Source organism: Marmota marmota, unplaced genomic scaffold, assembly GCF_001458135.2.
Source record: "Marmota marmota marmota unplaced genomic scaffold, marMar, whole genome shotgun sequence".
NCBI lineage: Eukaryota > Metazoa > Chordata > Mammalia > Rodentia > Sciuridae > Marmota > Marmota marmota.
Window position 1 is genome coordinate 28400112 of NW_026000068.1, and position 25462 is coordinate 28425573.

At 37.8% G+C, this 25462-nt stretch overlaps 1 protein-coding gene across 41 annotated transcripts in view; it reads left to right on the top strand.

Moving 5' to 3' along the window:
- The window catches only part of Adgrl2 (adhesion G protein-coupled receptor L2), a 624560-nt gene that overhangs the window by 295808 nt on the left and 303290 nt on the right, over positions 1–25462 (top strand). Inside the window, exon 4 of one of the 41 annotated variants that reach the window (XM_048814136.1) lies at positions 17284–17401. The exons of the other annotated variants lie outside the window; for them this stretch is intronic. The gene's annotated coding sequence lies outside the window, so the exon portion shown is untranslated. The remainder of the gene's footprint in view (positions 1–17283; positions 17402–25462) is intronic. 41 annotated transcript variants of the gene reach the window in all.

Here is a 25462-nt window from a genome sequence, read left to right on the forward strand (position 1 = left end):
GGGTCATTGGAACTAAAATGAACGACAAAAAAATTTCACCCACCCTTCTTGCTGATGGTGACCTAATGTTCCTCTTGAAATGTGGACTGGAGCAATACCCCGGGGCGTGACCTCTGTGGGCTCTAGACCTTCCACTTGGTTATAGCCCTCTTTTATTTTCAATTGCTAAAAGTTTACAGCTACAAAACAAAAAGCTTTATTGTTAAAGGTTATGTTGCCTTTGCCCCTTTCAATTATAAGGCATATGTCTTTGTCTTGGAAGCATCGAGTAGGCAGAGAAAGTAAAAGATCATTAAATAGGTATAAGTGATTTATTTTTACCTTAGAGAGTTGGGATCATAGTGCTCGAAGCAGACATTTAGCTATATCAAAGCATCCAGAAATAAAGCTAAACAGCAAAGTTTGACTAGAAAAACCAGTTCTCCACCACCATGTAATGGCATGTGGATTTGCCTCCCCCAATCCCCTGCCATCACTCAGCATACTGCTCCCAGTGCTGTCTAAACAAGATTGACTATTACAAGGGGAAGAACAGCAAGTTTCCCATGTAATGTCACCAATTTTTTTTTATATTCCAAGAATCCTTCCCAAGGCACTAGCACAGTTTTAAAGGCAGAAAGCTGACCATATTTTTATGACAGTTTTTTTTTCCCCCTTGGTCTGAGGTTGGAACACAAGAACAAAATAGCTCTTTTTGTTCATTGTACCAAGAAATTCCCTCCTGGATCTATCAAGTGTGACTGTTCACCTAGCAAATAGCTTGGACATATCCAGACATAAACACCATATGAATAAAACATGTTGCAATTGTTGGATATAGTTATGTTTTTACAAAGACAAGGTGTTCTGCTCTGCTCTACGCTATCTGCAGAAGTTCATGGTAATCATTCTCCACGGTGACACTTTATGTTATTAACTGAATAAAAATACTTTTAATTATCTCAGTTAACTCTGTTTATTGTGACAGTTTATGCATCATTAATTTGGAGAAGCTTCTTTTTAACCATTACTGTAGCATAATGGCATGTCTAGGTTGAGTTCTGAATTTTTTTTTTTTTTAAAAAAGCTTGAACATTTGGTTTCCACATTTCAACTCAGATGTTATCTGTTTGCTTTTCTTTTAACTTTAAAATGAAGTCCTTTAAAAATGAAGACTATTTTGGAGGAAGGATCATTTATTAGTCATATCTTGATGCTTTACTGATAATCAAAGTTTCACAACATAAGCAATTTTGTCTAAATTATGTCTAAAGAGAATATAATCTCTAAAATAAAATTAATCTAGACCACAGTGTGAAGCACAGGCTGAGATCAACACCTTGATTCACAGAGGCTGAGGAAGTGGGGTATGGGGGGGGTGTCATATCGCTGTTTCTGGGTAGAGCCCCAAAGCTCAGCACAGTGGTGGCGTTTTTAAGGGGTTTGCCTTCAAACCACCCACAGTGCCTTTACTACCTCATTGCCCTGGGCGCTGACCCAGTGGAGATTTCCCTGTTCACCAACAACCTACAGCAATTTGCACTTATTGACACCATAGCAGCTAATTGGTCTTCACGACCTGCAAACTTTCAGGAAGGTCAATTTAAGCTGCCTTTATTGTGTCAAGGATCAATGTAAAATTTCTCAAATCAGGTAGATATGCACTGCTGCTCTCCAGCCACACTGGAAAGTAGTCTGAATTTGTCTTAGTTGCCTCAGTGAGAAGATCTCAGACGTATGTAATCTGAGATTTGAAAGACTGGCAGAATACCATTTTGTGATCTTTTTGAAAAGATGAAATAAAATACATCAAAATATCTTTAGAAAGATCATTGAGTTTTATTGAATTATTTTTACAAGTTAGGTTTGATGCTAGATGACATGTCTGTGTGCCAATGTGTTGCTTTTTATTTTGCACTTAATCCTTAAGATACAACATTAAACCAGGGAAGCAGAGGACAGAGTGATTAAGGAGCAGACTCAAATCAGACTTCTGGATTCATATCCCCTCTTTGCTTATCAGTTGTGTGAACTTGAACAGTGACTTGCCTTCTCTGTGCCTTACTTTCCTGATCTGGAAAAAAAAAAGTAGCATGTGGTTGTTCAGATGATTTAATAAGTATTTACATATAAAGAATTTAGAACATTACCCAGTACATAGTTCTTGATAATAAACATTAGCTATTCATATTATTACCCTTATTCTATATTTTAGAGCTCAAAGGGCTAAGGTTTGAAAAAGGTAGAGCCAGATTCTGAGACTAGAAATGTTTTACACTACGTAAGTATTTCCAAAAGTTGTATAAGATTTTTGGTGGTACAGAACAGAATTGTAAGTGATAAATGAGCAAAACTCTATTTCACCATTATGTATTGTTATATGAAATTAAAAGATGTAAAAAGTATAGCTAACATAAGAAGTACATGGTTTCATGAATTCCATTGTTTAGGGGGAGGTCAAGTAAAATAATTGATGTAAAGAAAAAAAATTATGTGAGTTAAAGTACAAGTAATTTATGACAAAAAAAAAATAAGTAGTATTACATGAATACCTAAAAGTCTGGGAATGCTTCACTCTAACATACTGCTTCCCTAGAATACTCTCATCTCAGGCTTTCTGAATCCTAAGTGTCATGATGGAATTGAAATACATGTTCTCAGCCGGGAACAGTGCTACATGCCAGTCATCCCAGCGAGGCTGAGGCAGGATGATTTTGAGTTCAAAACCAACCTCAGCAAAGGTAAGGTGCTAAGCAACTCAGCGAGACCCTGTCTCTAAATAAAATGCAAAATAAGGCTGGGGATGTGGCTCAGTAGTTAAATGCCCCTGAGTTTAATCCCAAGTATCAAAAAAGAGAGAGAGAGAGAGAGAAGAAAAAGAAATACATGTTCTCTGTCTTTGTTTTCTTAGTTTAAATAATTAATGAAACTAATTTATATATCTGTGATATGCCCAACATTCTGCTTTATATGAGAGAGCTCTGTCCTCTAAGAAGAGATAGCTTAGTTGAAAAAAAAGATCCAAATGTCTGAAAGAAAATTCAAGAACTCACTAATTTCAAGAGTAGTATTTAGGTGTTCAGATGTGTAAGCTCAGGGTCCAGGGGAATTGGTATGCACTGATTAGTACACACTCATGTATTGGTATGCTTTAGTCATCAGAAAACGCTCCATATGAATGTGGTTGCAGAGCAGGGCTGGTATGTGAAAAGAAAGGGAAAGGCCTTCCAAGCGTTAGGAAGTTACTGATCAGTTCATCAGAATCAACCATGTAGCTCTGAAACAGTGGAAATGCCAAGGGTATACTCCAAACTTCAGCATCACAATCTCCAAAGAGCATCATCAGGCAGGTGATGCCAGTGTGATTTCACTCTTCTTGAGACTTGAGTATTCCTCCTGTCTGAAGGCTGAAGAGCTCTCCTCCCTTTGGTGTTTTAGAAGAGCAGCCCCATCCGAGAGAGCCTGAGAAGGGAGGGCACTAGGCTTTGGGGAAAAGTCCATCCTCCCCGTTCTTTTTCTATTTCTTGAATATCACTCAGTGTGCTTGGATTTGCATGACAGATAGGATTCCAAGATGATTCCCACAGTCCCCCTACCCTGGTGATAGCCTTTCTCTATCCTGTAGCTTAGGCAGGACTCTGACTTGCTTCTAGCCAGTAGAATACAGCAAAGGTGATGGGATGTCATTCCCATGTGAGATTCTACTTTAGCATACTACAAAGAGTATGCTATCCTTGAAGCAGCAAACAGCCATGCTGGGAACTCCCTAGGGAGAGAGCCACATGTATGGATAGGCCTGAGGTATCTCCCTACTAACGGCCGGTAAGAAGCCAGGACCTTCAAGGAATTGAAATTTCTAAAAACTTAAATGAGTCTGGAAGCAGATTTCTTTCTTTTTGGAATTGGTGATTGAACCTGGGGGTGGTTTAATCACTAAGCTACATCCCCACCCTGAGCTCCTTCTTTATTTATTTTACCTTTTTAAATTTTGAGAAGAGGTCTCACTAAGTTTCTGAGTCTAGTCTCAAAATTGCAATCCTCATGTCATAGCCTCCCATGTTGCTGATATTTCTGATGTGTGCCACCACACAGGGCAGATTCTTCTTTAGTGAAGCCTCCAGATGAGAATGCAGCCTAGCTGATGCCCAGATCACAGCCTCAGGTGACTTTGAAAAGAGGACACCTTTAAACTACCTAGATTTCTGTAGGGGCAGGGATTGGGATGGTCAATAATGGGGATTAAACACAAGACCTTGCACATGTTCCACAAGTGCTCTACCACTGAGCTACGTGTGCAGCCCAGAGTCTCACTAAGTCACCCAGGCTGGCCCGGGATTTGTGATCCACCTGCTTCTTCCTCCTGAGTAGCTGGGTTTACAGGCATGTGCCACCATGTCCTACTTAAATTGCCTGGATTCTTAATCTAAAGAACTGTGAGATAATAGATGCCTCTATGTTTCATGCTTCTAAATTTGGACCAATTTGTTGTACAGCAATAGAAATTAAGAATCCTACTTTAGCCTAAAAAATGAAGGGGCCGAGTCACGCTGATATCTGGATAAAAGACACAGCTTGCCTCCCTCACTTCCTCCTTTGTGTCTGGTTGTAGTTTATCACACATTTACATTTTCCCCTTGGTCACTTGCAAGAATGTGTGGCTCCACCAAAAAGCCTCCCCTGTATGATTGCCATTTGCAGTCATTTCTAGTACAGCAAGTACATCTTAAAAAGTAGAGGGACAAACATTTGGATTGGTAGGAGAGAAATAAGGACTTCTACAAATAATAGTTTTGTCTCCTTATTAAAGAACGAATATGTGTTCATTGTCATAGGAAGTGAAATTCAGACAGGGGAGGAAGCATTCAAAACAACATGAGAAATGCCTACCCTTTATATTTTCCAATATTACACTAGTCTTTTGTGTACCAATGTGTTCCAAATATAGCATCATGTGTCCTTTTGAACCCACGTTTTTAATTTACAATATAGCATTCTTGGTTTTCCAAGTTATTTAATGATCGTTGACAACATCATTGTTCTCTTTGTTCTGACATGATATTTCATTTTACTTATACAGTTCAATCCATTTAAATCAATGTGAATAGAGCCAGAATTTGAAAGGACTGAAAAAATTTTCTGAAAAGTTTGGTGTTTAGGAAATATTATGTGGGCATTAATTTTATTCTGAATCACATCAGGGTTTTCCTACTTTAAGGAGTATCACTTGATGATCTTATCAAAATGCAGATGGGTCTGAGATGAAGCCAAAGTTCTTTATTTCTCCAGGCTTGAGACTGATTCTGATGTTCCTGGTCATTTTTTTTTTCTTGAAATTTATTTATTTGTTTATTTACCCTTTCTAGATATACATGACAGTAGAGTGTGTTTTGACATATTATACATACATAGAACAAGTATAACTTGTTCCAATTAGAATTCCATTATTGTGGTCTTACATGATTTGGAGTTACATTGGTTGTGTACAAGGATAGGAAAGTTATGTCCAGTTCTTTCTACTGTCTTTCCTATTCCCATCCCCCTACCTTTCCTTCATTCCCTCTTGTCTAATCCAATGAACTTCTATACTTCCCCTCCCTACCTTCTGTTGTTATGGGTTAGCATCCATATATCAGAGAGAACTTTTGGCCTTTGTTTCCTGCCTCCCCCAACCTTTGGACTGGTTTATTTCACTTAGCATGATATTTTCCAGTTCCATCCATTTACTGACAAATGCCATAATTTCATTCTTCTTTGAGACTGAGTAATATTCCATTGTGTATATGTACCACATTCATCTGTTGAAGGGCACACAGGTTTGTTCCACAGCTTAGCTATTGTGAATTTAGCTATTTACATTGATGTAGCTATGTCGCTGTAGTATGCTGATTTTAAGTCATTTGAGTATATGACAAGGAGTGAGATAACTGGGTCAAGTGGTGATTTCATTCCAAGTTTTCTAAGGAATCTCCATACTGCTTTCCAGAGTGGTTGCACCAATTTGCTGTCCCACCATCAATGTGTAAGTGAACCTTTTTCTCTATCCTCACCAACATTTATTGTTACTTATATTAAAGGAGATGCTAGAACAACAACAGTTATTAGGGATTAGAGGCTTCAGCAAGGGCAGGTGTAGTAGCAATGAAAGGTAACAGAAGTTGATATTTCAAAAAAGGACTTCATGACAGATTGAATGTACAGCATAAGCACGGTAGAGGAATTTTAAAATTTTTCCATTTCCTAAACTGGAAGGCTTCAAGATTAGTGATACTGTTGACAGAAACATAGTTAATTTGAATTAAGTATGATGAGGTTGATTTTGACTGTGTTGATTTTGATTTGATTAGGTTATTGTTGTGAGTTAAATTGTTCCCCTCAAAAAGATATGTTAAGCCCTAAGCCTAGGCACCTGGGAATATGATCATATTTGGAAATAGGATCTTTACAGATATAATCAAGTTAAAATAAAGTCATACTGGATTAGGGTGGGTCATATATCCAATGGGCAATGTCTTTCTAAGGAGTGGCAGATTGGGATACACAGAGACACATACTTACTAGGGAGCAGGGCAGGTGACAACAAAGGCAGAGACTGGAGTGACAACCTATGAGCCAAAGAACAACCTGTCCCAGAGACTTCAGTGGGAACCTGGTCTTATTGATTCCTTGATTTTAGATTTCTAGCATCCAGAATTGTGAGAGAATAAATTTCTGTTGTTTTCAGCCCCCTAGTTTGCACTATTTATTTTAGTAGCTTCAGGAAACAAATAGAGTTATCTAATTGTTAAAGTTGTGGAAACAAATAGACGTATGAGATCAGCAAACACACTAGTCAGAGATTAACATGCCAATTTTAGAAACTTTAGAACAGAAATTTGTAGTTCACATTTCAATAGTTCAAGCCACTAAGAACATAAGCATACAGAAAGAAGAACCGACAGTCATCTTAAAAATCACTCCTAGTTGAAAAAATTGAGCAGAGAAATATGGCAACCCCCAAAAGTCATTTAGTGCCTCTAAGGCTCACTCTCCGATTCTGTACAAAAGAAAAGACTGAATTTAGACAATTTTTGAGTTCTTTTACATCCATCATTAAGCTTATATGTTGGCTAGATGCAGGGAAAGCTAAGAAGCAATAGAAGCCAAGAACAGAGTATCTTTGGTGATAATGGTGACCGTAGGGATACTTTGTATTGTGTCTATCTGGGGGGTTCAAAACATTTTTATTTATAATAAACTATTAATCCTAATACCTTCACTATGAAGCAGAACAAGCATTATCATCATTTAAAGGATAAAAAAAATCCAAGACACGAGAGAGTTAAATGAAAAAGATTTTTCAGTATAATATATTGCCTGAATAAGGCAGAATGCTTATCTGGAGAAAAACTAATGACAATATAAAGAGCATAGAAATACTGGCGGGAGGCACATCACATTTTCTCACTCTCCTTCTCTCCCTCCCTCCCCTTTCCTCTAGGCCTTCCTCCCTCCCTCCCTCTCTCTCCCCTCTAAATTTTCTTGCCCTTATTTGTAAAAAATAGATTTGGGTTACACAGCATTTAACATTTGAGAAAAGGGAAATAATTGGCATCTTGGGTGATCAAGAAAACAGGTCTTTTCCTCCCTTGAGTGTTTTCCTTCTTAGGGTTAATCAATACCGAATAGCTGCGTTATTTACTCTATTGTTCCTGTAGCTCTGATAGTTTTCTCCAGTCTTTAAGGACAGTGAGCAGACATCAATGTGTTTTTACTTCAAGAAGAAAACTGCAGAGCCACCAAATTTGTTGTCAAGAGTTAGGTGTCATATTGTTCTTTAGGAAAAAAAAAAATACCTAAGCTGTTCCCTCTTCAAAAAGACATTCCCAATGGGCTTCAACCAAGTATTACATTTTACCTCTTCTTTATGTTAGGTTGCATTCCTCAGGGGGCTATTATCTAGAAAGTTAAAAACAACCACCACCCACATCCAACAGTCTGCTTGAAAACACAAGCTACACCAGCAACAAAAACTTATTGGCATCTTTAGAGCAAATCGTATTTAAAATTAATGGCATACTGTGCACAAGTTAAACTGTGGACAATATATAGTTTAAAAACCTTTATTTGGGTCTGGTGATGGAGCTGTGTGGTAGAGCACTTGCCTAACATGCATGAGGAGGCCTTGGGTTCAATTTCCAGGAAACCCTCCCTCCAAAAAAAAAAAAATCATTATTTTAGAAAGCTACCAGAGAGGAATTTTCATTCTCTCATTTGCCGTTGAAGAGTGATTGATTAGCCTGCAGCAATCTCAGCTATATTTTCCCACTCTGACTCAACAACAGTCCCACCAGACACAGCCTCAGATGATTAAGAATTGTGTCAAAACTGCAGGAACCTGAGACCCAAAACACCCTGGCTTAAATATTCAAGTGACAAGCCCCATCAGGGATGGGCTCCTTTCCAGTTGGATTTTCGGTAGACACTTTCCTAGAATACTCCACCCTCTTCCAGATCTTTACTGGTAAACACTAAAGAACAGCAAACAACACCCAAGCCAGTCCAGTACTGTTGCACCTGTGAACCGCTGCTTTAATGAACTGCTACCCTTTCACATAAACTGTCAGACAGAAAAAGTGTTATCATTGCTTAAAACATACAAACTGACAAGTGGGACAGGTAGCTGAAAAGATTACTCACTATTCAATAGTGAACTGGCCAGGGGAGTGGACCCATGGGACAGCATCTAGGCATCTGCTCTAGATGGTCCCATGAAAGAATGTTCTGTGTTAGTCCTCTGACCATTGCCTCAGAGCAGGAACTTTATAAATATTTGCTGATGGGTGAATGAAAGCATTTGTACCTGTACTTTACCAGTAGGAAGAAAAAATTGGCAGTTATACAGTTTAATGATGCCTTACAGGCTCCTGAACACCAGAATGGTGAAGGGTAGGGGTGAGTGGGTAGGTGAGGAGAGCTAAGTTAAAAATAAGGGGAGGGGATAGCTCTGTTCTTTTTGCTTCGATACTTTATTCATTTACATTGATGCCAAGCCAGATATGTATCCTGCTCCAAAGGGTTTTTGTAGCGCCCTTAGTGATTTTCAGCAAATGTTAGCTATTAGTATTATTATTATTATTATTATTATTATTATTATTATTTTAGAAAGGGATAATGGGTTCAGAAGTCATGAAAACTGAAACCACATTGCCACAGCACATGTGAATATGAAAGCACATGACCATTAAAAAATATTTTAATGTATGTATCCGATTTATCCAACCAGCTTGGTTCCCCTTATGCCTTTCTCTGTTCCCATAATCTGCACTGCAGATATTTTGCAAAAGCTTCCTTACCCCAGAATTGTTGCTTGGCATCATCTCTTGAGTAATTGCAAGAGGGGCAGGGGTCTATTGAGCTGTGTTTCTCCTAGGCATTGAGATGGACGCTGAATTAGGCTGGCTGTATACAGCTGTATGAATAGTAAAAACAGCTGTCATTTATTGAGTATCTACTCTTTTCCAGGTGTTCCATTTCACACTTTAATTTCATTATTTTATATATTCTCATAACAACCCTTCTAGAATGTACTATCTCCACTTTTCCCTGTGAAGATTCTGAGGTCCAGAAAGGTTAAATAATTTTTCCCATGATCATGCATCTGTCTCATCTGAGTAGAAGTAGACTGAGAAACAACAGCAAATTTAAAACAGTTAAGACAGAACGTGAACTGGATCAGAACTATTAAGGCCAGCCATATCTCGGTTAAGACAGATTCAGAACATGGAGCTCTGTGAAATCCCCCAAAAGCTCTAGATTGTCACAAGGTACCAGGTTTTGATACCTCAGCCTCAGCTCACCAGAAGGTTCCACAGGCTGGCCCCACTCTAGCGATGTCCTCAGCAGCTAGGTGCCATCCAGGTCCAGTTGAGACTCACCATCAGTGGTCTATGCTTGGCTTTCCTGTCAAGCCAAGCAGTTAGTCCAGTAACCACAGGAGTTGCAGTGAATCACAGCACTTTCGGAGTTCCTCTTTCAGTGTTGCCTTCAGGTCCTGCATCACAATTTTTTAAAAATATCTTAACAAATTATTAAGATATTCTGGAACCACTCAAAGTCATTGTTATGGTTTAGATGTGGTGCCCCCCATAAGCTCACATGTAAGAAAATTCAAGAAGGTTTGAAGGAGAAATGATTGGGTTATAGCCTTAACCTAATCAGGGAATGAATCCCTGATGGAATTAACTGGGTGGTGGCTGGAGACAGGTGGGGTGTGACTAGAAGAAGTATGTCATTAGGGGCGTGGCTATGGGGTATATATTTTGTATCTAGAGAGTCAGGATAGTACCTGCATCACAGATTGTATATTATTCCCAAGTCTTCTTTCTCTCTGCTTCCTAATCACCATGTGAGCTGCTTCCCTCCACTGCACTCTTCCGCCATGATGTCCTGCATCACCTCAAGCAGTGAGGAATGGAGTCAGACTTCTATGGACTATGACCTTTGAAACCCTGAGCCCTCTAACTTTTCCTCCTCTGCTATTGTTCTGGTTGGGTCTTTTAGTCGCAGTAGAGAAAAAGCTGACTAAGACAGTCATTGAGATAGAAGCTTGATGAGAAAGGTAGAGACCCTGCTGGGCAAATAATCATCACTAAATAGCACTGATCATAAAATGTGAGCATACTTATGAATTATACTTATGAAGATGGCAATTCCCAAAATGAAGTCATGAAGTTGCTGAGAGTGACATTGAGCAACATTCCTCACTGGGCTCTCTGTGTGGCCTCTCAAAGATCTTGCTCAGATACATACCTCCCAGGGGGTGTGTTAAGTAATCAGAGTTGACTGATGCTTTGTAGGATTTTCTTGTGTTTCTTTGACTTCTCTTACCAGGCTAGCTCCCTCTCAATGAATCTGTATGGTTATAAATCAACATTTACTGAGCATCTATGGAATAACAATGAGCAATCACTCCACACATTATTGTATTTTTTTTCCCTCAGTAACCCAGTGAAGAATTTGGGGTTATTATCCCTTTTATAGATAATGAAACTGAGACTCATGAGTAATCCCTATGCCACAAATGGATTTGGCATTTGAGCCCAGAAGTGTTTCAGAGACTGCTTGCTCTCCACGATCATAGACCCTTCTGCCTTGGCCTCACCAGCTCTGCTACTGCAGAATATTTAGGGAAAACAATACTTCTTCACTTCAAATCAATCAAATGGCATATGTGTGTGTCATAACCTCTTCTTGAATAAGAGAACACATTTTTTAGGCTAAAATATTAACACTGTTTCACTTCACAGATATGTATGAACTATATCACATTTCTTTACTTCTCTAAGAACCAACAAGAAATAATGTGATTTATTTTAGGTAAGGTTTTAAGATTATTTAAAAGCTCTTGCATTTGGAGGATAGTACCTGCATCACAGATTGTATATTATTCCCAAGTCTCATTAGAGTGTTCAAGGAGAAAGTCATCCTTATGTCAACCAGCTAGTGGAGTACCTGCCAGGAGGATTTACAGTGCAAGAGTGACCATTAGCTCCGACTTCTTTAAAGCACATTTCTCTTAGAGACCTTGACAGTTTAGACATAGGGCAAAAGCTTCATTTATTGACTTCTAGTTGAAGAAGATAAAAAGGGTATTTTGAAAAGAATTAGTAATAAAAATAAAGGTTGAATCATATAAGCCTTCAAGGAGGAAGATAATAATACCATGCATAAGCCAGTAAGATAGATATATATATATTTTTTTCTCTTAGTATTGAATATATCATATTGAATGCCTGAAGGTATTAACAAAAACATCCTTATAACTTATAAAATCAGATCTGACACTATCTGAGGCAATAGTTTTAAGCTAATAGTTAGAACTGTGAAGCGCATTGTTAAATCAATTTAGTGGGTCATGAACAGCATTTTTCTAAAAGGGAAGAGAATAGATTATTTCAAAAAAGAAAAGATTCAAATAAAATAGAATGTATCAGCTTGCGTAACACATGGTAAAGTTAAGTTTTGTGTTAGGAATTAAATTTCATATTCACTACTGCTTCCTCCTCAAATAGAACAGAATAGTTCTTAGAACATAGCAGCCAATAAATAAATATTTGTTGTTCAATGAATGAATATATACATAGATATGCATATTCACTTTTTAATTAATTTTTTAGATAGAAGAATATTGTAAAATATATTTCTTACTGTAGTACTGGATAAAAATTGGAAAGAATCATATATATATATATATATATATATATATATATATATACACACACACACACACACATACACAAACATGTATACATATATAAAGTATACTATATAATAATCATATATCCAATATAAAACATCTTAGGTCAAATTTACTAAAAGCAAAGTCTGAAACAGGAATTTCTGTGCAAGTGACAGATTTCAAGAATGTCTATAAAGAGACATCTATAAGGGAGAGACCAGAGCAAAGCAGATCAGTGTAGAGAAAGCAAGGGAAAGCTGTGTTTTCAGAAATCTGACCTCCCGGCCTTTCCCAAGAAGGGCAGCTCCTGTCAGCCAAGGGCAAGACCATCCAAAGCAGTAGGTGGAGACAAGCCGGACTCCTTCCAGGCTGAAAATTATTCCTTCATTTACTCAGTGAATAATGAGTATCTACTCCATGCCCAGAATACTGTGTTAAATCCTAGAGTCTGAACTACCTCAGAAATACTAAAGTTTACAAAGTGAAAGACCAATTTAAAGTTTATTCTTAAAAAACAGAATGCGTATGATAGGAAAAGGGCCTCTCCATTACAAACCATATTTCTTGGATGATCTTCAAGTTTCATACACATCTTAGTTTTCCTAGATTCTTAACTCTTCACAATGAACCCAGCACATGCATTGAAAATGAGATGATATGCATGTGAAAACACACATTGGGCGTGATTAGCAGCCCATGAGAATCTTTGAATGTACCAACATTTTACAAAAAATATGTAAAATGTGCTACAACTATAAAGTTCACAATTGTAAGATTAATTGTAAGACATGGCAAAAAAAAAAAAAAAGCCATGCTGGCTATGCTATTGACATGGAAATAAAAAGTTATATTTCTGAAAAAAGAGAATTTAACAGAATCTTAAGAAAGCTAACCAAGCAAAACAATTTCTAATCTACTGCTAGTTTCTACATGTTCTTCTAACTTTAGATGAATTTTTAAATATTTCAGCCATTAAAATAATAAGCTACACAACCTAATGTTATGAGATTTGTGGACCTATGTTAATATTGAAGAACAGTGGGGACAGTCGCTCTTATTCTCATTCTAGCACCATCCTAACATCATTATTGTTTTGTTTGTTTTTTAATTTCAAAAATTCCTACCTTGCTAATATGAGTCCAAAATACAGATTTAATGTGATCACTCATCTGTTCCAACATCAGCATTATCTGTGGTTCATTCACAGTCTGGAAACAACCCACTGTTCCAATTCTGTCTCCCATCTATTGCCACATGAGGGATATAAATACTGCTGGAGCTGGGCATGGTGGTCCATACTCATAATCCCAGCTACTCAGAAGGTTAGAAATTCAAGGTCAGTCTGGGCAACACAGCAAGACCCTGTCTCAAGAATTTTAAAAAATAGCTTGGGGATATTTTTAAGTGGTAGAGTACACTTAGGCTCAACCCCTGTAGTGGGCAGGGATCAGGGAAAAAGCCTTCCTGTTTCTCTGCTCCATTAATTGTTCTCCCCTCCACAGTTAAGGCCATTTGTTGTTTATTTGTACAGCCTCCCTATACCCACCTCCAGGCTCTGGATCTAATCCTGACCTAAGTCAGAAAGCATAGTAGATTTATGGTCCTTTCATTCAGCTCAGGGAATTGGGGATGAATGACCTTATCTCCTGCCTAGCTCTAACCTTGTGTCCAACAGTAGCACTCCTCAAATTCTAACTTGCATACAAATCACCTGGATCTTGTTAAAATGCAGATACCCTTGAGCAGATAGGCATGGGGCCTGAAATTCTGCATTCCCAACAGGTTTCCATGTAATGTCAGAGCTGCCAGTCTAAGGACCACACTTCAAACAGCAAAGTTAGTACATTAACTCTTAAATATGTCTGTATCTCTATAATCACCCACTGGTACCTAGACCCCATTCTCAAATACTCTGAATTTATTGGTACTAGGTACAGCCTAATCACAAAGAATTTTTAAAGCTCCCCAGTTGATTTGAACATACAACACAGTTTGAGGGACATTGGTTCATATCTCAGGTTTTTTTTCATAGTTTTTAAAATAATTTAACTGACATGTATACTTCTTTATGGTACAATATGATAATTTGGTGTATGAATCGATAAAAATGGGAAAATTAGCATTTCACCTCTTTGAATATTTTTATTTGTTCTTTTTTAATCCCAGTTCTGATAGTTATGCCCTCAATTATCTCATGTTGCCAGAGACTCACTCTCAGTCTGTGCAGTATTGTTATTGCCGTTTTAACATCTCTGCTTAGACTCCTACTGCATCACACACTACAGATCTTCCCTTGAATGGCTGGTGGGAATGTGTTGAATTTTGAAGGATTTCCTTGAATGTTGATTATAGAGCCTGCCTGGTTAGATCTTTAAATCTCAGCTCTGACATTGTTGGCTCTGAGGTTTCCTATTATGGCATGTTTCTTTTGCTCATCAGATGTTTATTGTGTGACATTCTATAGCAACATAAGTATTTGCTGATATAAATTTAAAAAGGATCCTTCATTCATTTATTTAACAGAATCCTTACCAAGCCCCTCTTACAAATCAAGCCGTGCTCTAGAATGTGGGGTACAGCATTTAAACAAAAAAGACCAAGTAAAGGTCCCTCGCCTATTGATGCTTACACGATAATAAGAGAAAAAAAAATAATAGGCAAATAAGTACATGAAATGAATTCAACTAATGACAAAAATTTTAAATAAAACTATGCAGAGGGAAGGGACCAAGAGTGACAGAATCTGATGTTTCATATAGGAGGGTCCAGTGAAGGCTTCTGAGACAGTGTCTGAGCAAAGCCAGAAGGAGGCTAGGGGAAATGTCTCATACGTGTCTTGGAAGAAGAAAATTCCAGAGGGAAGAAGCAAGGACAAAGCTCTGAGTTGACAGCTAGGAGTATTTAAGGTGCGAATGAGGAGGCTGTTGTGGACAGGTGAGTTTTAGCAAGGGGGCTATGTGAGGAGGTGGCAGGTGGGCAAGAGACAGATTAGGCAGAGCCAGATCAGACAGATGAAGGACATTTATTCTGCATAAGATGAGATGTCTTTGAAGCATCTGAGCAGAGGATTTTTAAAGAATTGACTTGGCTATAATAGATTTTTTTTTAAATACAAAAATCTATTTGACATTGTTTGCATAATGTTTTCAGTTGGTCATCTGTCTGAGAATGTTTAAAGGTATACTGCCAATGAGGTTTATCAGCCCATATTGTTCTCTACTCTTTTCCAAACATTTAACAGTAAGAACATTAAATGTTCTTCAACTCTATAGTCCCAATATAGAGAGAAAAATGGAGAGATTTTATAGGGGCTAAATCTTTGTAAAATTCTCATTTGACTTTTAAAATATAGATATGATTGAAGGAATCTTTCCTTTAAATGGAACACTCGAATATCTCACACATCCCTTTTGGATGCCTAACAGGTATCTCAAACTTAATATAGCCAAATGAGAACCATTAATTTTCTCTGCCAAATCTCCTCTTAATTTCAGTAAATGGCACTATCATTTATCCAATTGTTCTGGATAAAACCAAGTTGCCATCTGACATTCCTCTCTCATTCTCATACCTAATGCATAACTAAGTCTTGTCAGCTCAACCTCCAAAATGTTTCATTAATCAACCTCTTTTACCCCCTCTTCTGCTATGACCTTTATTCTACCACTATTTGCAAGGGGAAGGGGAACCCAGAGTTCAGACTTAGACCTGTGAGTCTCAAAAGGTCAATCAGACCTTCAAATCACGATGGAATTGGTAACAGCGTAAGTGACTCTGGAGTTCAAGCAGGATATCTGGGCTAAAGGTATCATTTGAAAGACTTGTGGATACCAGTGGTTCTTAAAGCCATAAGACTGCATGAAATCACCTACAGAGTGTATAAAGATGGAGAAAATGTCCCAGGACTGAGCCCTGGAGCACTGGGTAAAGGGTCTCAGAGAGGTAGTAGGAGAATGAAGAGAAATTGGTACTCTGGAAGTCAAGGCAAGAGAGTGTTTTAAAAGAATGTAAATCAGTTGTGCCAAGTACTTCTTATAGGCTGAGTCAAATGAGGACAAATAATAGGCCACAGTACCAAATCAACTATTTTCTCTTACCCAGGGTAATATTATTGCTTCCTAATCTATTTTCCCACCTTTCATCTTGTCATCTTGTCTCTTTACAAGCAGCTGTCTTCTAAAAAAAAACCCACAGTGATTTTTCTAAAGTTTAATCATATCAATTATTCCTCCACTTCAAGCCTCCAGTGATTATTCATCCCACATGGACTTAAAACAGACCAAGTTTGGCTGGAGGTATACCTCAGTGGTAGAGTATGTACCTAGCATGAAGAGGCCCTGGGATCACACACACCCACACAAATACCCACAGCAGGTAAAGTCCAATATCTTCTGGCTTCTGACTACCTCTCTGAACTCATCTCCCTCCCTGTTCCCTTCAACCAACCACATTAGATTTGAGTTGTATTTTATGGACGACAAAAACTGCTGATGCCCTATCTGCATCCTCCCCACAGGTTTTCATGTTACTGACAGTTTCCTATATCTAGCACCCATGTCTCTCTTCATATTTGCCTAAGGGATTTCCTGAGGGGTTTGCTTGACCTCCAGTGATATAATCTAGAAGAGCAGGGGATTAACTATCAGGTGGTAGAATGTGGAGAAGGCAGGTACACTACACAGCTCTCTCATGCTTATAGGATGACCCTGGGCTAACTTTGAATTGTCCTCTCAAAGAATGCCTACTCTGGGAGGAAATGAGCCCCCATTGTCCATAGCAGTAAACCACTTTCAACATACCCCTTATTCACTTTTCTCTCTCCCTAGCAATTTTCTCCATTTCCAGGTGCTTCTTAAGGTGACTCTCAAATAAACTGTCTTGAGTGCCAGTCCTTAACCCAGAGTCCATTAGCTGTCCAAATGAAAATACAAGCCAAGCCACTGCTGGTCTTTTGGCTTTTGTAGACACTCTGCCTTTTCCCAATTCTTTGAATACCATCCTGTTTATCAGTCTTTGTCTGTTTGGGTTGCTCTAAACAAATATGATGAATTAGGAGATTATAAACAACAGAAGTTTGTTTCTCACAGTTCTGGAGGCTGGGAAGTTCAAGATCAAGAAGCTGCCAGATTTGATCTCTAGTGAGGAGGACCCATTTCCTGGTTCACAGATGGCACCTTCTAGCTGTATCCTCACATGGAAGAATAGGTGAGAGAGCTCCCTTGAACCTCATTTTTAAGGACACTAATCTATTTAATGGGGACCCCCAAAATCAAAGCACTTCCCAAATGCCCCATCTCCTAATGCCACCACCTTGGGGGATAGGATTTCAACATATTAATTTCAGGGGTTCACAAACTTTCACACCATAACACTGGGCTCCCACCTTTAAAAGGTCTCCCTGACCCTCTGATTCAAGCAGGTTTTATCAGTCATTCTGTCTTTGTTGTATCAGCATCAGTCAGTGGTAAAAGTTATGTATCATTTCATGAATTTGTTGGCCGTCTGTCTCACTAATTCCTCCTCACACTCAGGACACATCCCCAAACACATTCATGAAATGCAAAATTGTAAGAATTCCTTAAAGGCAATAACTCTTTGGGCTTCCTTGCTCAGTCCCTAAAATAATACATGAACTAGAGGAGACAGTCAACATTTGTAGGCTGCCTCTTTAAGGCCTTGCTTCTCCTGGTGGGGGTACATGTGCTTATCCCATGGCTGCTTGGTATTGAATCAGGGAGTCTGCTTCACAGGTCCAACAAGCATGAAACATAACACATCTTCCAGGAGCATAAATTTGACCAAGAAAAAAAATATGTGTGAGTGTGGTGTGTGTGTGTGTGTGTGTGTGTGTGTGTGTGTGATTCTTAAATCATTTATTCACTTTTCCATAATTAAAATTTTTATTTTTGTATTTAAACAAACACATCTTATAGAGTAACAAGGGAGATTCTCATGGGCTTTCATGATAAAATCAGTGTTCACTGTCCCTTGCTTTAGGGGTACTTTTATGGGAAAGTCTGAAAGGCTTCCTCTGAGGGACCCATACTCTAATTGGAAAAAGGAAGGAAACTCTAATGGGAATGGACAGCTACACAAGCTGTCCCTAATTTTTTCTAAGTTTTCCCCCTGTTCTCAAGAGTTTTAAAGCCATTACCCATACTTCCCCATTTTCTGGCCCAGTTTTCCCCAAACTGAGTTCTCCAGAACCATTAATTTATAGTCTCTAGAGATTAAAGAAAATCTATCCTCAAATAAGACGGGAAAACACGGATTAAACCTTCTTAGAGCCCTTAATATGCTAACATGCATTTTCTTATACCAAAGAGAGAGACTGTGCATGAGGCCTTCCCTCGAATTTATCTAACCCAGTAACCCTGAATTAGTTTTTTTCAAAACAAGTAGTAAAACACTGCAAGGAAACAATGGTATTTCAAATCCTGCACACACTTTCAATTGCTTTTCATGAAGATTTTACATACTTATGAGGTAAAAGAATGATTATTTCCTTGAATTTCAAAATTCCTTCAAGGTAGGAATTATAATCATCAATTTCTTTCTTTCTTTCTTTTTTGTTTGTTTTTAATACTGGGGCTTGAATCCAGAGGTGCTTTACCACTGAACTACATCTCCAGCCCTTTTTATTTTTTTATTTTGAGACAGTCTTGCTAAAGTGCCCAAGCTGGCCTTGAATCTATGAACCTCCTGCCCCAGCCTCCTGAGTAGATGGGATTATATGACTGGCTAATCTTCAATTTCTGAGGAGAATTTGACAGTGGTTCCACAGCTAGTAAGTAGCAGGAAAGGATTTGCAAAGAAGGGCCCTTTCCTTACTTATTACAGTTGAGAAATGAGTAAAATGTTCAGATAAAGCCTCAGATGAAGCAGAAGAGGAAGGTTTCCAAATATCTTCCTCAAAATGTGGCAAAGGAGGTGGGGAACCAGGTTTAATTTTGTTAATTATCACCTATCTCAGCTGTTCTTTTATATTTATTCTTTGTAAAATATTGATTTTTGTAGTCTTCTTAGAATAATCATTTAAACAATTGCATATAGGTCTGAAAAAAATGGAGCATTTCAGTTTTAATGCATTCTATATAATGAATCCACACATGATTCAATAATTGAAGATTAAAATTTTTTCTATGGCAGCATTTAAGAGAGGAATAGTACACATTTCTGAAGTAATTATGAATATATTAACTTAAAAGTCACTATGCATAGTGACGTAATGAATGATATAGTGAATGTCTAGTTTGTTGGCCTGAGGCAACCTATTATAAGACATTTGCTAGGTATACCACATATTGGATTTGAATTTTGAATATATAGAGGGTTATGAAATTCAAAAATTTAAAAAGTCTTAACAATCTTTTAAACCCTCGCATGCTTTCTCATTATTTTATTTTTTTTTCATTTCCCCAGATAATCAGCTAAAACATAGGACTGTATAATTACAGTACTGAACATATGGCAACCCTATTGAGAAATACTAATGGGGAAATTCATTTTTAATAAAATAAAAGCAAAGAACAGTTTTCTTGGCTGGGTGTAGTGGTGCATGCCCGTAATCCCAGTGACTCTTGAGACTGAGGAAAGAGGATCACAAGTTCAAAGCCAGCCACAGCAACTTAGCCAAGCCCTGAGCAATCTCTAAGTAAAATATAAAAAAAGACTGGGGATATAGCTCAGTGGTTAAGTGCCCTGGGTTCAATCCCCAGTACCCAAACAAAACAAAACAAAAAACAGTTTTATTTTACTATATTTGGGTAAATGATATCACGTATCCAGCCCGGAGGCTTATTTCCAAGCTTTTGATTTCCTCTCCATTCATATTTTTGTATTACTCCCTGTCCAGAAGAGGTAGGTATATCCTCAGCCTCAAATGGCAGCAACACAGTAGATCAACTCAATGGCCTAACAAGTAGTTACAGAGTCCATACATAAGCCAGGCATACTGGCACACACTGGTAATCCCAGCTACTCAGGAGGCTGAGGCAAGAGTGTTGCAAGTTTAAGGGCAGCCTCAGCAACTTAGTGATACCTTATTTCAAAGTAAAAAGGTAAGTACTCAGTGGTAGAGTACTTATCTAACATGTATGAGTCCCTGGTTCAATCCCCAGCACTGTAAAATAAAATAAATGAATAAAAAGGAACCATACATAGCAGGTTGTTGGGATAAAATATAATTCTCTCACTTATTGAGTGGGCATCTAGTGTCCACAGTTGGTAGTTTTCTGGCAGTCTTGAGGGAAGAAGAAGGTGTATATTCTTATTTTCAAAAGAAACCATTACTGAGTTTTGGGGTTTTTTTCATTTTTGTTTTTTTGTACCAGGGATTGAACCCAAGGGTACTCAACCACTGAGCCATATCCACAGCCCTTGTTATTTTTTTATTTTGAGACAGGGTCTCACTAGGTTGCTTATAGCTTCAGTAAGTTTCTGAGGCTGGCTACAAACCTGTCATCCTCCTGTCTCAGCCTTCCAAGCTACTGGGATTACAGGCATGCACCCCCATGCTGGCATCACTGAGTTAATTGAAAAATAAAACTATTAGGTGACATTCAGAGACCTGGATCTCTCCTACTGAGTGTCTTTAGGCAAGTTAACCTCTCGGGTTCTTTTATTTCCTTATTTTTTAAATGAGACTTGTAATCATCAAAAATGTACCCAAACTTCTAAAGGTCCCCAAATTCTGATTCTTCATCTCATTTCTCCAAAACATGCTGCCTCTTCTCTGTTAAGCCCTCTGTATCTCATCTTTCTCTTTGTTTTTAATTTGCAAAAGTTCTGAAGTAAGAGTATTGAAGAATTAGTATAATAGAATTCAATCCAACAAGAATTTATTGTGCACTTTTATCAACCTGGAAGCTATTGTCAAACACTGTATCATATTTATATATACCAACAACCTTGGGAAAAAGATGACATTCTTTACATACTGTATTCAGAGTTTTGCACAGCTTTTAGGGGGCAAACTAGGGTATAACCCAGATCTCTTTATTATATCTGAAATGCATTTTCCACTGCAGTACAATTGAAGGTCCTTTATTTGTTTAAACAAAACAATAAATTTTCTGTGCAAAACCAATTTCAATCTATTGCTATCTCAGCTTCAGCTGACATTATTAAAGTATAAAAGTCACAAAGAGCACATCTTGGAGCTGTCCTTCCCTAGCCTTGTTTGCCTATACTCCTCAACTAGTTCCTACTCTTATTTTAAATTTAAAAGGAAGATCTAGGCTGTGTGTGATGGCCCATGCCTATAACCCACCTACTCAAGAAACCAAGAACCGAGGATCCCAAATTTGAGGCCAGCCTCAACAATGTAACAAGACTTTGTTTCAAAAAACAATAACCAAAGGAAAGAGGGTATAGCTTGGTGGTAGAGCACTTCCCTGGCATATGTGAAGCCTTGGGTTCAACTCTTAGCAACGCCAAAAAATAATAATATAAAATAGACCCTTTTAACAGCATTCTATCCTTGAAGTTACCCTTCCCCCAAATTGTTCCTGCCCTAACCCCTATTCCTAACCCCATTAAAAATAATAACACCTTACATGTGCAGAGCAAAGAATTTTAACACAATGCTTTGGCATTCTGAACAAGACTATGAAATTATGGAAGGAATACCAGAGCCAAGGACAGGCGATCAAAGATGTTGGTTCATATGAAGCAGTGATAGGAATGTGACCTTGAGCAAATTCTTGGAGCTTAGGATAGAGGGGTGGACTGAATTTAGAATCTTGGGGGACTTCCAGTTTCCAGTCTAGCAAGCAAGAATCTGGAAATCACTGCTACATTCTAACAAGTAAGAAGTTGAACAAACTGAAAGATTAACAGCTCCTCTTAGATCCTTCACAGAGGAGGGATCACGAGGCAGACCATTGTCTCCAAAACAGAGGTCAGCAGGTAAAGGCAGATAAGCCTGATTCGCTAGGGTAGAAACCCTCAAGCGTGAACTTCTGTGGGAAGCACTGCCAAAACAGGGAAATCTAAGCCATAATTGATGAATTGATGAATGCTGGATGCTAACCATGATAAGTCTGAGAAATAAAAACCCAGGAGGACCCAGTAATCAGAGGTCCCAATGATTCAGTGAGTTTTAATTCCAGGAACTCAACCTGGTTCCCACAGTCCTCTCATGTTTCCAGCAGCAGGAGAGGAAAAGTAACCATTATAATATATGCCAGAACATTCTGGCGTGTGTGTATGTGTATGTGTGTGTGTGTGTGTGTGTGTGTGTGTTGCTGGAGATGGAACCCCGGGCCTCCTTAGTGCTAAGGAAGTGCTTTACCACTGAGCTATACTCCCAGCTCACATTCTGTCTGTATAAGACTTGCACTGAGAGGAAACTGTTTAACCAGAGCCTAACTGACCTGGAGAAAGGGGACTAGTCAGCTCCAGCCCTTTCTAGCCTTCCATGTGATTAGAAGAGGGGAATACTCAACTCGAATTCCCATCCTGTCCATTAAAGGGAGAAATTTCAAAAACTGAGAAGCATGTATAAAGTTCATAACCATAGGCTCATTAAAAGACTGACATTTAACCATAGGACTATAGTATGCTTCCTACCACACACCTTCCCACCACATGACTAAAAGCTCATTTACAGCAGTTCCTTTTCCCAGCAATTATGTATGTAAAGGGGGGAAAAAAAATACAAGACATGCTAAGAGGCCAAAAAAAAAAAAAAAACGTTTGAAGAGACAGAAAACATCAGAACCAAACTCAGCTGTGGAATTATCAGAATAACATAGTTGCTACTTGAAACAACCATGATTAAGATGATAAGGGATCTAATGGAGAAAGTAGGCAACATGCAAGAACAGATGGGCAATGTAAGCAGTGACCGCAATTCTAAGGACCAAAAAGAAAATGCAAGACATCAAAAGCCCTGTAATAAAACCAGGCTTGGTGGCTCACAACTGTAATCCCAGCAATTTGAGACACTGCAACAAGAGGATCGAAAGATGGAGTCCACAATGGGCAACTTAGCAAGACTCCGTCTGAAAGTGAAAAATAAAAAAAGCTGGGAATGTGATGCAGTGGTAGAGTACCCCAGGGTTTAATCCCAAGTACTGATAAATAAATTTTTAAAATCACTTCACAAAAGCCCCATCTCTAGCAGATGAGATTTTGGGGGACATTCTAGATCAGACCATGACAATAACTTAGATGAAATGAACCAACACCTTCAAAGACTCAATTTGTCAACACTCAATCAAGAAAGTATAGAAATCTGAATAGGCCTATATCTATTAAAAGAATTGAATAAATGATTAATAACTTTTTAAAATAACATCAAGTCCACATAGGTAATGAATTCTATCAAATAATTAAGGAAAAATATTACAAAAAACCATAGATCAATATCTCTCATGAACATAGATGCAAAAATTCTCAATAAAATAGTAACAAACCAAATTCTGCTATATATCAAAAGAATTACATACCAGGATCAAGAGGGATTTCTCCCAGGAATACAAGAATGATTCCACATTCAAGAATCAGTTAATGTGAACTGGGGTTGTGGCTCAGTGATAGAGCACTTGCCTAGCATGTGTGAGGCACTGGGTTCGATTCTCAGAACCACATATAAATAAATGAATAAAATAAAGGTCCATAGGGCTGGGGATGTGGCTCAAGCGGTAGCGCGCTCGCCTGGCATGTGTGCGGCCCGGGTTCGATCCTCAGCACCACATACAAACAAAGATGTTGTGTCCGCCAAATACTAAAAAATAAATATTAAAATTCTCTCTCTCACTCCCTCTTTAAAAAAAATAAAATAAAATAAAAAAAATAAAGGTCCATAGACATCTAAAAAAGTTTGTTTTAAAAGAATCAGTTAATGTAATCCGTAACATGAACAGGCTAAGAAAAAAAATTACATGATTATATCCATAGATGCATGAAGATCTTTTGAGAAAAATCTCTCAAATTTGATAAAAGTTCTTAGTAAACTATGAACAGAGAAGAATGTCCTTAACTTAATAAAGAGCAAATGCCTTATAGCTAACATCATGAGCAGTAATGAAAAATTCAAAACTTTTGATTAAGATCAGGAAGAAGATAAGGATGTCCCCTTCCACCATGCTTTCCAAGATCATACTGGAAGTCCTAGCTAATGCACTAAGACAAGGAGAGGAAATAAAAAGAATATAGATCAGGGGAGAAGAAATAAAATCATCCTTTGTTCATAAATATAATGTTCATGTAGGTAGAAATGCTGAAATAGTCAACAACCAAAAAATTACTATTAAGTGATTATAGCAGGATTGCAAGATGCATAGTTAATCGACAATCAAGATGAACCACACTACTAGGTATAACTAAAGCTATAATTTTAAAAAAGTTAATAAACAAAAATTAATCACTTTCCTGCATTCCAGCAATGACTAACTGCAATCTAAAATTAAAAACTCAGTATCATTTATGTTAGCACCTCCCCAAAATAAACCTTTTGGTATATATCTAACAGAAAATGTACCAGATCTATACGAGGAAAATAAAACTCTGAGGAATGAAATAAAAGCTAAATAAATGTAGAGATATTCCAGTCTCATGCATAGGAAGACTCAATATTATTAAGATGTCCGTTCTTCCCAACCAAATCTATAGATTCAATGCAATCTCAATCAAATCCCAGTAAGTTATTTTTTAGATATCAACAACTGATTCAAAGTTTATATGGAGTAAAAGACTCAGAAAAAAATCAATCTAATATTGAAAAGAACTAAGTTGGAGAAATAACTCTACCTGATTTCAAGACATATTGTAAAGCTATGGTCATCAAGATAGTGTGGTAGGGGCTGGGGTTGTAGCTCAGTGGTAGAGCACTTGCCTAGTGTGTGTAAGGCAATAGGTTCAATTATCAGACCACATATAAATAAATAAAATAAAGATCCAGCAACAACTAAAAAAATAGTAATTAAAAAAAAGATGGTGTGGTATTGATGAAAGAATAGACAAGTAAACCAACAGTACAGAACAGAGCCCAGAAGTACACCCACATAAATTTAATCAATTGATCTTTGATAAAGGAGCAGAGAAAACATGGAGAAAAGATAATCTTTTTAAAAAGTGATTCCAGAACAACTGAGCATGTACATGCAAAACAAAAAAAAAAAGGCGGGGGGTGGGGGGAAATTACTCCAGGCACAGATCTTACACTGTTTACAAAAATTATCTCACAGACCTACATGTAAAATTTTAAACTCCTAAAGATAATATAGCATAAATTCAATGACTGGGTTTGGTGATTTTTTT